This window comes from Podarcis filfolensis (genome assembly GCF_964270895.1).
Source record: "Podarcis filfolensis genome assembly, chromosome: 10".
Lineage (NCBI taxonomy): Eukaryota > Metazoa > Chordata > Lepidosauria > Squamata > Lacertidae > Podarcis > Podarcis filfolensis.
The window spans coordinates 21,693,171-21,705,259 of record NC_139612.1 but is presented as its reverse complement, the minus strand read 5'-3'; the positions used below and the strand labels follow the sequence as shown (position 1 = coordinate 21,705,259).

The 12,089-nt window shown below is 43.3% G+C and overlaps 1 long non-coding RNA gene across 1 annotated transcript; it reads right to left on the bottom strand.

Moving 5' to 3' along the window:
* Positions 1-8,727: 8,727 nt before the first annotated feature.
* On the bottom strand, positions 8,728-9,077 carry LOC310744010. Its single transcript, XR_014539337.1, has 2 exons — positions 9,017-9,077; positions 8,728-8,934 (listed from the first exon to the last, which is right to left on the bottom strand). It is a non-coding gene; the product is annotated as an uncharacterized lncRNA (long non-coding RNA).
* Between the last annotated feature and the right edge of the window lie 3,012 nt (positions 9,078-12,089).

The following is a 12,089-nucleotide window of genomic DNA, read 5'->3' as shown; positions in this document are numbered from 1 at the left end:
GAGAAGCAGTGAGGAAGAGTGCTTAACCCCCTTTCCACACCCACTTTTCTGCTGAATTTCCCCCCCACCTCCCACCTGCTTTTCTCATTACAAGGCTTCAGACAACGTGCCAGCAAATGTAAGCGTGCATTTGGAACACCGTAGGAGGAATGGAATACTGTGGCTGAGGGGGAAATGTCGTTACAGCAGGAAAACAGAAAGCAGGAAAAGGGTTAAGCACCTCCCCACCATCCCTGACCCACAGAGCCACTTTGCTGAAAACTGTCCCACCCACAAACTCTTGGTGTTAAATATTCACATTTGCATATAAGGTTGTAATTAGGCCTCAAAAGTCTCATGTCAGAACGAAAGAGAAAAATGTAACAATCCCAATTGACTCAGATGTGTTTATTTTTACTTCAACTGCACTTTGCACTTTCTAGCTGCTGGATTTGGGTGGGAAGGAGATGTAGTGCAAAATTTTAGATCTTACTACATACTGACGTGCCTTCTCCCACTCCCTTCTATACTTCTTCTACCCAGTTATTTGGAAAGAGGCGTGAATAGGAAATGTCCCTGGTCTGCTCTTGCAGCAGGTTCACCAACAGTTACAGCATGAATTGCCCTTATTTGGCTTAAGCAGGGTTAAGCTCTGTGCTTGTAGAAGGAGAGTTATGATAATCCCATTTTGCATGATTTTCATATATGCATATGCGACTGATTTACAATAGCATAAATAGAATAGACAATTTGCACAGCCTTTTAATCTTAAATGGAAATACTTGATTTGGCGTCATAAATTATTCTCCTCAAAGGTTTTCTTCTTCTTTTTGAATAAATCTTTTAGTGTGTGTGTTTTCGTTTTCCGCTGTTTCCCCCTCATTGCTTCCTGTCAATATTCACTTTTATAAAATACAAAAAGATGTCAGGAACTGTGCTGCTGAATTTCAGTCCTTTGCTCTTACAGAATTTTTCTCAGAAGCATCAATGTCCCTGACATGTCGCTTCTTAACTTGTTCATTCCTGTCCATCTTCAGGCAATACTGCATGTTGCAAATTGCTTACAGTACGTGTGCTGATCTTTGTCACGGAAGGCCAACCTTTTCACACAACCGGCTGAGCACACCTATGCACAGTGGCAAGTTGGGCGTGGTTTGCAAAATTCATAAAGAAGGAGGCAGAGATTGCTAATAAATCTTGAAGGGCTGCCAAAATAAGCAGATGTGTTTACACTTCAAATTAAGGAAAAGAGCAAATTATAGCACTCGTTCCCATAGGAGGTAGTGATGATCACCAACCTAAGTGGCTTTGAAAGAGGGCTAGACAAATTCACAGAGAATAAGGCTATCAGTGTCCAAGACGTCTTATACTCTACATATTATCTGGTGGAAACCACAGGCAAGGAAAGTGCTCTTGTGCCCAGGTTCTGCTTTCAGGTTTCACACAGACATCTAGCTGACCACCATGAGAACAGGATACCTGGATGTGCTGGGCCTGGGGGTAACCCGTGAAATGCGATCCAGGACCGGTCCAAAATCCAAAGGTTCCACTGGGAGTCAGTCCGACAGGGCCAAGGCAGGACATGAGGCAGGGAACCAGGCAAGGAGAGGTACAGGATCTAGCATACAGCAATGTTGTTCCCACAACCTGGGGCCTTTTATTTTTGTTGGGGTATTTTTGTGGGGGTCCTGATCCCCCAGCGATTCACTTCCCTGTCTCGCCTGAAGGCGAGCACTCTTTCTGCAAGTACTCAGATCTCTCCTTCTCTCAGACCTTAGTTTCTGCAGCTCGGGAGACGTAGGTGGGTTACTAGACCCAGGGGCCGCCTCAGCCTCGCCTGACCAAACCAGTAGTGGACCAGCTGTAAGTGATGGCCCAGCTGAAGGCAACAAGGTAATCCCTGCATCTGGAGCCAGGGCAGGCTCAGGCCCCTGACTCGGCCCAGCTGATGTTTGTTGCAGGGGAACCTGTACAGACTAGGACTTTCCAGGATCAGGCCCCAGACTTGGTTCAGATGATGCCTGAGGCAAAGGATCCGGTGCAGACTGAGTCTCCTCTGGTTCCAAATCCAAGTAAGAGTCCCAGGCCATCACACTGGACCTGATCCAGCAGGTATCTTCTTATGTTCTTGTGATTGACCTGTGTGGCCCTGTAGCTGAGTCTGCTGCCCTGAAGTGCAGTAGAGGATGATGTTTCATTTCAGGGTAAAAGTAAAATCTAGCTGTCAATCTCATCAGCTTCTATACATGGAATGGAGTGATACCATCTCGTCCTTTGCCTCAAGGAGCAGAACGTCTTGGGGTAGATGAAAAATAGTCACACCCTGTACTTTTGCCATCCAGTTATTATGACTGATGAAAAGGTCCGGACTCAGTTTTCTGCTACATAGAGTAGCAGGAACTAAAAGTATGTGCAAGCAGGTAACTCCAGGACTTTATCCCAATCTAGGGTGTCTTGCATAGTGCAGGATACTGAAGAGGTTTGCTGAGCTCTCCACCAGCACTTCCAAGGAAAATATATTTAGGACGTGAGAATGAATACAACATTTGCAGTGAAACAGATGGATATGAATTACACAATAGCCAGAAATGCAAAATAGACCCAAAGAGAATTAACTGCTACTGTGAAAGAAATTGAAGATTTTTTTCCTCTTGAGGAAGTAAGAAACAATTCTGCTTAGAATGGCGCACAGGGGGGAATCCATCGCATTAGAACAAGGCATTTAAAGGATAAAAAGATACAAGCCTCCACAACAGAATTAATTTTAGAAGTGCAGATGTGATTGCTAATTTAATTCCAAAGGCAGGATATCCTGTTTAGGAGGCAACTGCTTCATTACTTAAATGTTTAGAAATAGGCATATATGAATGATAGGCAGAGCAATTCTATACTCACAGGATGATAGACAGACACTGATATGCTACTGAAAGTCAATGCACAGGAAAATATTGTTCTAGATCTGTGGCTACTGTGGCCCTGCACTGTCAACAAGGGCATGACTGAAGGGATATAGGGTATGGTTGTTGTTGTTTAGTCGTTTAGTCATGTCCGACTCTTCGTGACCCCATGGACCAGAGCACGCCAGGCACTCCTGTCATCCACGGCCTCCTGGAGTTTAGTCAAACTCATACTGGTAGCTTCGAGAACACTATTCAACCATCTCGTCCTCTGTCGTCCCCTTCTCCTTGTGCCCTCCATCTTTCCCAACATCAGGGTCTTTTCCAGGGAGTCTTCTCTTCTCATGAGGTGGCCAAAGTATTGGAGCCTCAGCTTCAGGATCTGTCCTTCCAGTGAGCACTCAGGGCTGATTTCCTTCAGAATGGATAGGTTTGATCTTCTTGCAGTCCATGGGACTCTCAAGAGTCTCCTCCAGCACCATAATTCAAAAGCATCAATTCTTCGGCGATCAGCCTTCTTTATGGTCCAGCTCTCACTTCCATACATCACTACTGGGAAAACCATAGCTTTAACTATACGGACCTTTGTCGGCAAGGTGATGTCATAGGGTATGGTGCATGTGCTCCTTTCCTGTCATGCCCATGCTTCTGCATCATTTCAGTCATCCTACTGGTATCTGAATGGCAGAATGGCTTCAGAGTCTCTGGGATGTTCTGGCATGTCTATCATGGTGGTATATGTGGGATAACAAGCTTCATATAACCAACATGCTTAAGTCTAATTAACGCATGAAGGGGTTAAGACCATAGAGTAAGTTGTCCTGCCAGGCTCAGCTCACCTTGAAAACGACTAGGTAATCAGGCCTATTGTTCACTTCTATTCTATCTGAGAAGCTCAATTTGTGAGGAGGTCTGACCTGGTTGCTCCAAGCTCAGACCGATGGCTCTTGACTTCTTGTGCCAATAATTTAGGAACTTTAACCACTCTGGAACAAAACTAAGTTTTACTGCCTGTGCAACCTTTCTGACTGATGTATGAAAATGCACATGAACCTGACCTTTTGAGGGTTTGTAAGTAAACCATTTTTAACTTACTAAACATGTGGTCTTTTCCTATGCTGGGGGATGAGGGGACTATTTTGAAACTTACTTGGAAATACATATTTTAAAGGTCTAACAGCCTATCTTTCCATGCTTTACTTTGCTGCATATTTTGTGATTTCAGATCTCTGCTGGGATTCTTTCACCAAAAAGTACTTGCCCTGAAACTTGGATTTGAGATCTTTAAGATTTCTTGGATGGATACCCTCCATCTCTTGTCAAAGAAATTTCTCAGGCTCCTGTCCTGAAAAAGTTTGTTCTACATCTTCTACAGTGAAATCAGACAAAAATAATTTATTCAGCTTTTCTGCAATCTCTTTATCTTATTTGGCACACATTTCACTCCCTTGTTATCCCTACTCAGTTTTCCTACTTCTATATATTTGAAGATTTTTTAAAATGGTGTGTTAATGTCTTAAGATTTTTAGTGTTGTGTGTTCTTTTCTCTTTTTTGCATCCTTTATTGTTCACTTTCTTTTCTTTTATACAGGTTTGCAATCCTCTTTGCATCAAAAAGACTTCCATTTTCTGTAGGAAGCCAGTATACAAATAGACAAGCAAATGAACAAATGTATGATGCTCCAAATGTATGTTTTTCACTTTGTGATAGGCAACAGAATGACAGAGTATTGTTGATTGGGGAAAAACAGCCACCTGCACACAGAGGTCACAATTTAGTTTGCTTAAGTCACAAAGGCATTGAAGAAAAGAACATTTAATCCTTATCTCCAGCTGATATCCAGCAATCTGACTTCAAGTGTATCCTTCAGTTAGAGCTAAGTGGCAATATAATGCTTGGAATGTAAGTAATGATTATGGCAATAGCTACCCCCTGACTCCTACCCCCACACAAAGGTGAAGATCTCTGATCAAAATAAGACTATTCTGTCTGACTTGCACATATTTTTCAAAGCAGCTTATATCCTTCTCTTTTAATAACGACTCCAAGCAGCACTTTTGCTCGGTGCAACATCTTTGTTACCATCTGGGTTGCATCAGTCTTTGTTTGGCACTAGGTCTATTAAAGGAAGGTTTCTGACACTGAAACATGCTGTTATTCCACAGTGGCCTCTTTCATTATTTCTGTCAGTTCATCCTCCCAAAGTCACGGAGGGGTGGGTGGGTAGGTGGGTGGGTTTGCTAGCAAATGTTCCTGGTGTACAGAAACCATTGCTGTAAAAGAATAATTTTCTAATAGACTTCATTCCAGTTGGCTGCCATAGATACACCTTCACATTTCAGCAACTAACTGTTGATGAACACTAAGGTGAACAACTAGGTAAAGGTAAAGGGACCCCTGACCATTAGGTCCAGTCGTGACCGACCCCGGGGTTGCGGCGCTCATCTCGCTTTATTGGCAGAGGAAGCCGGCGTACAGCTTCCGGGTCATGTGGCCAGCATGACTAAACCGCTTCTGGTGAACCAGAGCAGTGCACAGAAACGCTGTTTACCTTCCCGCCAGAGTGGTACCTATTTATCTACTTGCCCTTTGACGTGCTTTTGAACTGCTAGGTTGGCAGGAGCAGGGACCGAGCAATGGGAGCTCACCCCGTCGCGGGGATTCGAACCGCCGACCTTCTGATCAGTAAGTGCTAGGCTCTGTGGTTTAACCCACAGCGCCACCCGCGTCCCTATTTATACGCAAAAGACTGGTTAAGGTGGTGCAGGCAGTTTCCCCGTACAGGGTGCCGAGCCAAGGGTGTGCAAAATTTAGAAGGTCCGCTGGGAGACACCAAATTTTGGCCTTGCATAGTGCGCCATATTACGAAAGAGTTCTCAAGTTTGCCTCTGTTAACTCATACAGAGTTAAAAGCAAAGGAGGATGGAGAAGCAATTAAAAAAAACAAAAAAGAACACCCCCAAAAGCAAGTAACTTAAAAATATTCAAATAGAACTTTAGAATTTTAGTCAAAACATTTCTTCGCACCAAACATACAAGTCTGACGTATCCATTTCCACAATGAACACAGTGACCTACACACAGATGAATGGCATAAACATTGACGCAATGAGAAGCTAAGTTGATATTGTGTGTAATTAAGAATAATGAGGTATAATTAAGGGGAATTCAGTCTGATCACCATGAAATTAGATCTATTACAGTATGCAGTACACCGTTTCATTTAGGGAAAACCAATTATTGACATAAATTATATCCCCCCCCCATTTGTAATTTCTGTGATCCCTAGGATGCTGGATATAGTAAAAGGAAAAATGAAAAGGAGTTTTTACTTTTAAATATAATTTATGTCAATTAATCATTATTTTGTATCTTACTTTTAAATCAACTTGATTGTTTGCCATTGTGACATTCTATTCTCTCCAGTAACCATCTGCATGGGGGAAGTTCCCCATCTCATCCTTGCTGTCAGCTGCAGGTTTAATTTAGGTTTAAAACCATAATTTGAGCCCTAATCAGGACCACTGAATTGGGCAAGATCCAATTTTGGGGGTGTCTTGCAGATCCCTTTCATATAGTAGCCAGTCCTACCATTAGATAGAATGAGAAAGGGTCTCTTGGGCAGCTGATTTTGGGAGTCATGGAACAGCAACAAACGGTTCGCTCTTGGGTTATTTGTTTTTTGTTTTTTTACTACCAGGGCGGGAGAGAGGGACATATAAGATTTTTTGCCTCGGGTTTCAATATAACTTAGTGTTATGTATTGAGCTGAATCCTAGAACAATAGGATCCAGAATGCAGCAGTCTGATTGGTCCACAGGAGCCACCCAATCCAGCTCCAGGTGGAAGTGAATCAGTGACCTGATTGGCCTGCAGGAGCAGCCAATCAGGCTTTTGGAGGAGGTCAATCCGCAACCTGATTGGCCTACAGGAGCAGCTCAGAATTAGCCAATCACGTGGGGCCCATTGTGTATATAATGTATATAAAGCTAGACGTTTTGGGGTAAGTTTCATTCATTGCTACTATGAGCTGAATAAAGAGCATGAAATTCACACTTGACTCGGAGTATATTTCACTTAGTTAGTTATCATAGAGTTGGAAGAGACCCTGAGGATCATCTAGTTCAGCCCCCTACAATGCTGGAATATGCAGCTGTCCCATATGGGGATCAAACCTGCAACCTTGGCATTATCAGCACTATGCTCTACTCAACCGAGCTCGTGCCATTTGTTTACTTTGCCTCAGGCAATAAAACCTATTGAGCCAGATTTCGTAACACATCTGGCACAGACAGCATAAATGTTGCAGGCTTTGTTCAGAAAGAAGTTTGATTTGGCTTCTGCTGTGCTCCATGATGCCTTCCTAAGCTACTATCATGGAGCCTGTGATTAACGGAAGCTGTTCCGCTGAACAGGGAATTGCTATTTTCCTCACAGTCATTTCTGTTATTGTAACGCAGGAGTCCTTTTATCAGTATATATGATTAAGCTCCTCATGTATAGTTTTGTGCCTTGCCATCTAGCTGTTCAGTAATAAGACTGACTTACTGTATCATCCAAGGGATGGTAACTGACTCACATATTCTTAGTACCTGGGCAAGCAATGTATATGAATTGATTTCAGAAAAAGAACAGCAACGTCCTATATGTTCCCTTTCCCAAGCTTGTGAATAGGGCTTGAACAGAAAGGTGGAAGAAGGGACTTCATTAGGATATTCTTATAAACAAACTTCTCCTTCTACTTCCCCCCTGTGGTTTCCTTTTTGACCTAACCTCTAAGCAGTTTAATGTATACCAAGTGGTAAAGGTCTGCAACAGTTCTTCTAGCACAGGTTAGTGAGAGCAAAGAAGTCGCATTGGACTCTTCATACCAGGCGAACAAAGATCTTGGGTCATCAACAATGGTTCCCTTAAAGGGCTTCCTCTGGTGTCTCTGATGCCTCTCAAACTGGGTCCCCTCACTGCCACCTTTGTCATGAGGTTGTGCAGCCAGTTACCTTTCCGCACTTTGAAAATTAAAGGTAAAGATAAAGGGAGCCCCGACCACTAGGTCCAGTTGTGGCCAACTCTGGGGTTGCGGCACTCACCTCGCTTTATTGGCCGAGGGAGCTTCTGGGTCATGTGGCCAGCATGACTAAGCTGCTTCTGGCAAACCAGAGCAGCGCATGGAAACGCCGTTTACCTTCCAGCCGGAGTGGTACCTATTTATCTACTTGCATTTTGATGTGCTTTCGAACTGCTAGGTTGGCAGGAGCAGGGACCGAGGAACGGGAGCTCACCTCATCGCGGGGATTTGAACCGCCGACCTTCTGATTGGCAAGTCCTAGGCTCTGTGGTTTAACCCACAGTGTCACCTGCGTCGCCTTTGAAAATTACATAGAGCTAAAAGACGAAAACAGAAGAGTGACACTTCCTCTTTCAGTGCTGTGCACTTTTCAAGGCTCAGATCAACACCTGAACTGCAAATAGAGCGACTGGAAAGGGTAGGAGGGAAAAGGGAGACTGGGAAGAGGGACAACAGAGCAGCCAAGGAAGAGGAGGTGTAGTGTCAAAGGCAGAGCAAAGGGAACAGCACCTGTGCGCATGCACACACACACGTATACACACACATATCAGTCCAGTAAATGGATCGTCTTGAAACTGTATAATTCTTTCATAGGTTTTCATCCCACAAACCATCAAATCACACCATTGAATTCCAAATCTCTCCACTGATTGAACTGCAAAACAACAACAACCAACTACATAAAAATCAAGTACTTTCTAGTGTTGCCATGGAGCAAAAACATGTAACAAAGATATGGATCCTTATAATTGTTAACCTCTGGTTTCACAAATGCATTCTGGTGATTGGTTGTACTTTTTGTTGTCATTCCATGTAAAAAACTTAATGGTCCAGGAGGAGTTGTGCTTTGGATAAATCCTTTTTTCCATCACCACAATCCTGCACTTCTATACATGCCCTCAAATGGTAACATTTTCCCTTGCTGGAGAATCACTGCAGCTATCGTTATGAAATCTGTCAGGTTTCAACCCCCTCAGGAGGGGTGACCTTACCTGGCAGAAAATAAAAAGAGACTTCTTTTTTTAAATACAAACACAAAACCCTGCACAAACCCCCCTGTATATAACAACCTACAATTTGACAGACTTTATCCACTCTGGAGCAGCTCCCATGGCTACAAACTTCATCTGCTTCTATGAACAGGAAAAAGAAGTTGTAGTTATTTTTTTGATTCCCCCATTATAATGAAGGGGTGAGGGAGACAGCGACTGAACTTCATTTTTAATAGATCAAATTTAGCAAAGACACAGATTGACTCCTAAACAGATTGGGTACAACTAGACTTATAGCTATAAGAATAAAAGCTATAGGTACAGACAGATACAAAATATTGTGGCTGGTGCACACTCCCAGTACATATCATGGTTCTAGCAAAACCTTAACAGAGATTTCGCACTGAGCTGCCAATCAGCTCAGCATCATCCTTTTAAAAAGTGCCTTTCCTGGAATTAAAACAGACAACGATCACCAGTTTGTCACAGTGTATAAAACAGGTCTGCAGAATTTGTGAAAGGTTTGCATCAGTCCAACCAGAGCCCACCAGAAGCCCACAAGAGACTTGATCAATCTCCCATTTATGCTCCTTGCTTGGGACTGTACAAACACAGGGGCTGTCAAGCATCAACCATGCTTCCATATGCAGACAGGCTACTTTCAGCTTGGTGGGTCACGAGTCGTGCCATCTGGTGTAAAGCGACAAAGCACTATTTGTTCCATTGAAAATAAGCTTAGCTGCTACTTTTAATCTTCGTGTGTGCGAACACAATGATGGCTCTTGTTGTTTTCCTTTCTCCTTACGCAGGATCTTCCAACTGCGAAAATGTTCTCTCCTCCTATCAGCGTCTGAGTGTCACACATCCTGCCTGGCACTGTGCTCGGCCAGAACGTTGAGATGTCATCAGTGACAGCGTGCCTAAAGAGCTGTACAGGAAAGACCTTGCGTGTGTGGGAGCTTTGTGTATGTGCCAGAAATCCCTGGATCATTCTCGTTGTAATTGTGCTGGTAGTTGCTAACCAGAGCACAAATATGAGAGTGCAACATTTGTGGTTCTTGGGGAAGAAGAAGCGTTTGGATTTGATATCCCGCTTTATCACTACCTGAAGGAGTCTCAAAGTCTAACAATCTCCTTTTCCCTTCATCCCCCACAACAAACACTCTGTGAGGTGAGTGGGGCTGAGAGACTTCAGAGAAGTGTGACTGGCCCAAGGTCACCCAGCAGCTGCATGTGGAGGAGCGGGGAATCGAACCTGGTTCACCAGATTACAAGTCCACTGCTCTTAACCACTACACCACGCTCAAATGACCTTGAGTGTGACCCTGAGAATCTCCTTGCATGGTTAAGTTGGTTTGGATGTATAGTTTCTCCTAAGTACTCAGGAAGCTTTTTTTCCATGGAAGATTATGACATTACCACATTATGCCATGTGGGTCAAAGCTTCTGGAAATTTCCTGAAGACGTGCCATTCATTTTGGATGGGATAGTGGGTGAGGTGTGTGTGTGTGTGGGGGGGGGAAACCACAGAATTGGCCCTCCCAACATGCATGCCTAAATTTTATTATCTCTCCTTCCCGCCCAACCCCTCTCTCACCCACAGAAATGGCATAGGACTGTTGGAAAGCAGCTGCTGTGCATGAGAGAGGAATAACTAACTATGCCTGTGGGAGGCAGTGGAAGACAGGAGTGCCTGGCGTGCTCTGGTCCATGGGGTCACAAAGAATCAGACACGACTAAACAACAACAACAACAAAAACCTGATACAGAGCATAGATTGGTGTGTTTTTCTCCTTCCCTTCAGTGTGCCGTTTCCTGAGCAGGGAGCTTCAATTGGTTAAATTTGCCTGTATTTTATTTGTTTGTTTCACAACATATGTATACTGCTTGATTGTAATAAAACCTCTAAGCAGTTTAATTCTTTAAACAATTAAGTACTGTTTGTGACATAAACTTGAGCTCTGCCTGAACTTAGGTTCCATTAAAGAGGACTTAAGTCCGAAACAAACAAACTTTTGTTGGATTGTTCACACTTAAGATTTTTTTTCAACAATGACAATACACCAACACACCCTTGTAAATGGTTACCAACAGTTTCTGTGGGGGAAGGATATAAAATGCCGCAGGGATTCATTTTAGCAGTTAATGATGGGCTGTTGTCTTTAGATGAAAGGCTCACCACTTGCTGCTACAAGAACATTTCCTAGAGTTTTACATTGTAGAGGCTACAATTACATCTGCAGATACAGTTGCCCACAGAGACTTTAGGCACCACACAGAGATAAGTATTCAGGATATGTAAATTTGCAGGCATGACATTTTTATGTGTATATTATATGTGTCACGCGGAAACAAATAAGGGAAGCATTGCTGTAAACCAATATTTAACATAAGGGCTTACTCAAAGTTGTTTAATGCTATTATCTATTATCTTTGTGATCACTTCTGAGTCCCATCCGAAAAGTATAATTTCACTAGATTTTTACAGTCCCACTCTCTATACACACCAAACACTCAAGTGATAGGCTTAATAGAAACACAGCAAGGCTTACTATTGTTTGGGTGCTCTCTCATGCTTGCATTAACTTTCCAAAGTGTTGTGACAAAACATCAATAATGTAATGTAATAACTAATCAGGCAATGCTCAGCCACCCAGACAGTCTGATGAAATGAAACTGCCAATATCATTTTCAAGACCACATGCTAAATTAAGAAATGTCCTTTCACTGACTCCAAGCTTCTGTGCACTCAGAATGCAGGATAAAATTGGACGAGCAATGGATAATTGTTTAAAGAGGCTTTAAAAACATGAAGAATTGATGGCCTGATTCACTGCTAAAGCTGCAATGGACACAATCCTAGAAGTGCTCAAATGGAGGAGTTCATCCAACACATGGAGGGATAAGCAGGACTCCCACCAACCCCACACCCATTGCATGCCCCACTGAGCTGCCTCCAAACAGTCTATATTCAGGATGACATCTGAAAGGAGGTACAGCTGTATGTACATTGGATGTCCACCCTTTTGAGAGAACACCATTCATACAGAGATCCTCCTTCAAATGTCACACTGAATGCACAGACGTGGGAGGCAGGGCCAGTGCGGTGCACAACACCTGGGGCAGGACACGCATCAGATGTACACATAGAAAGG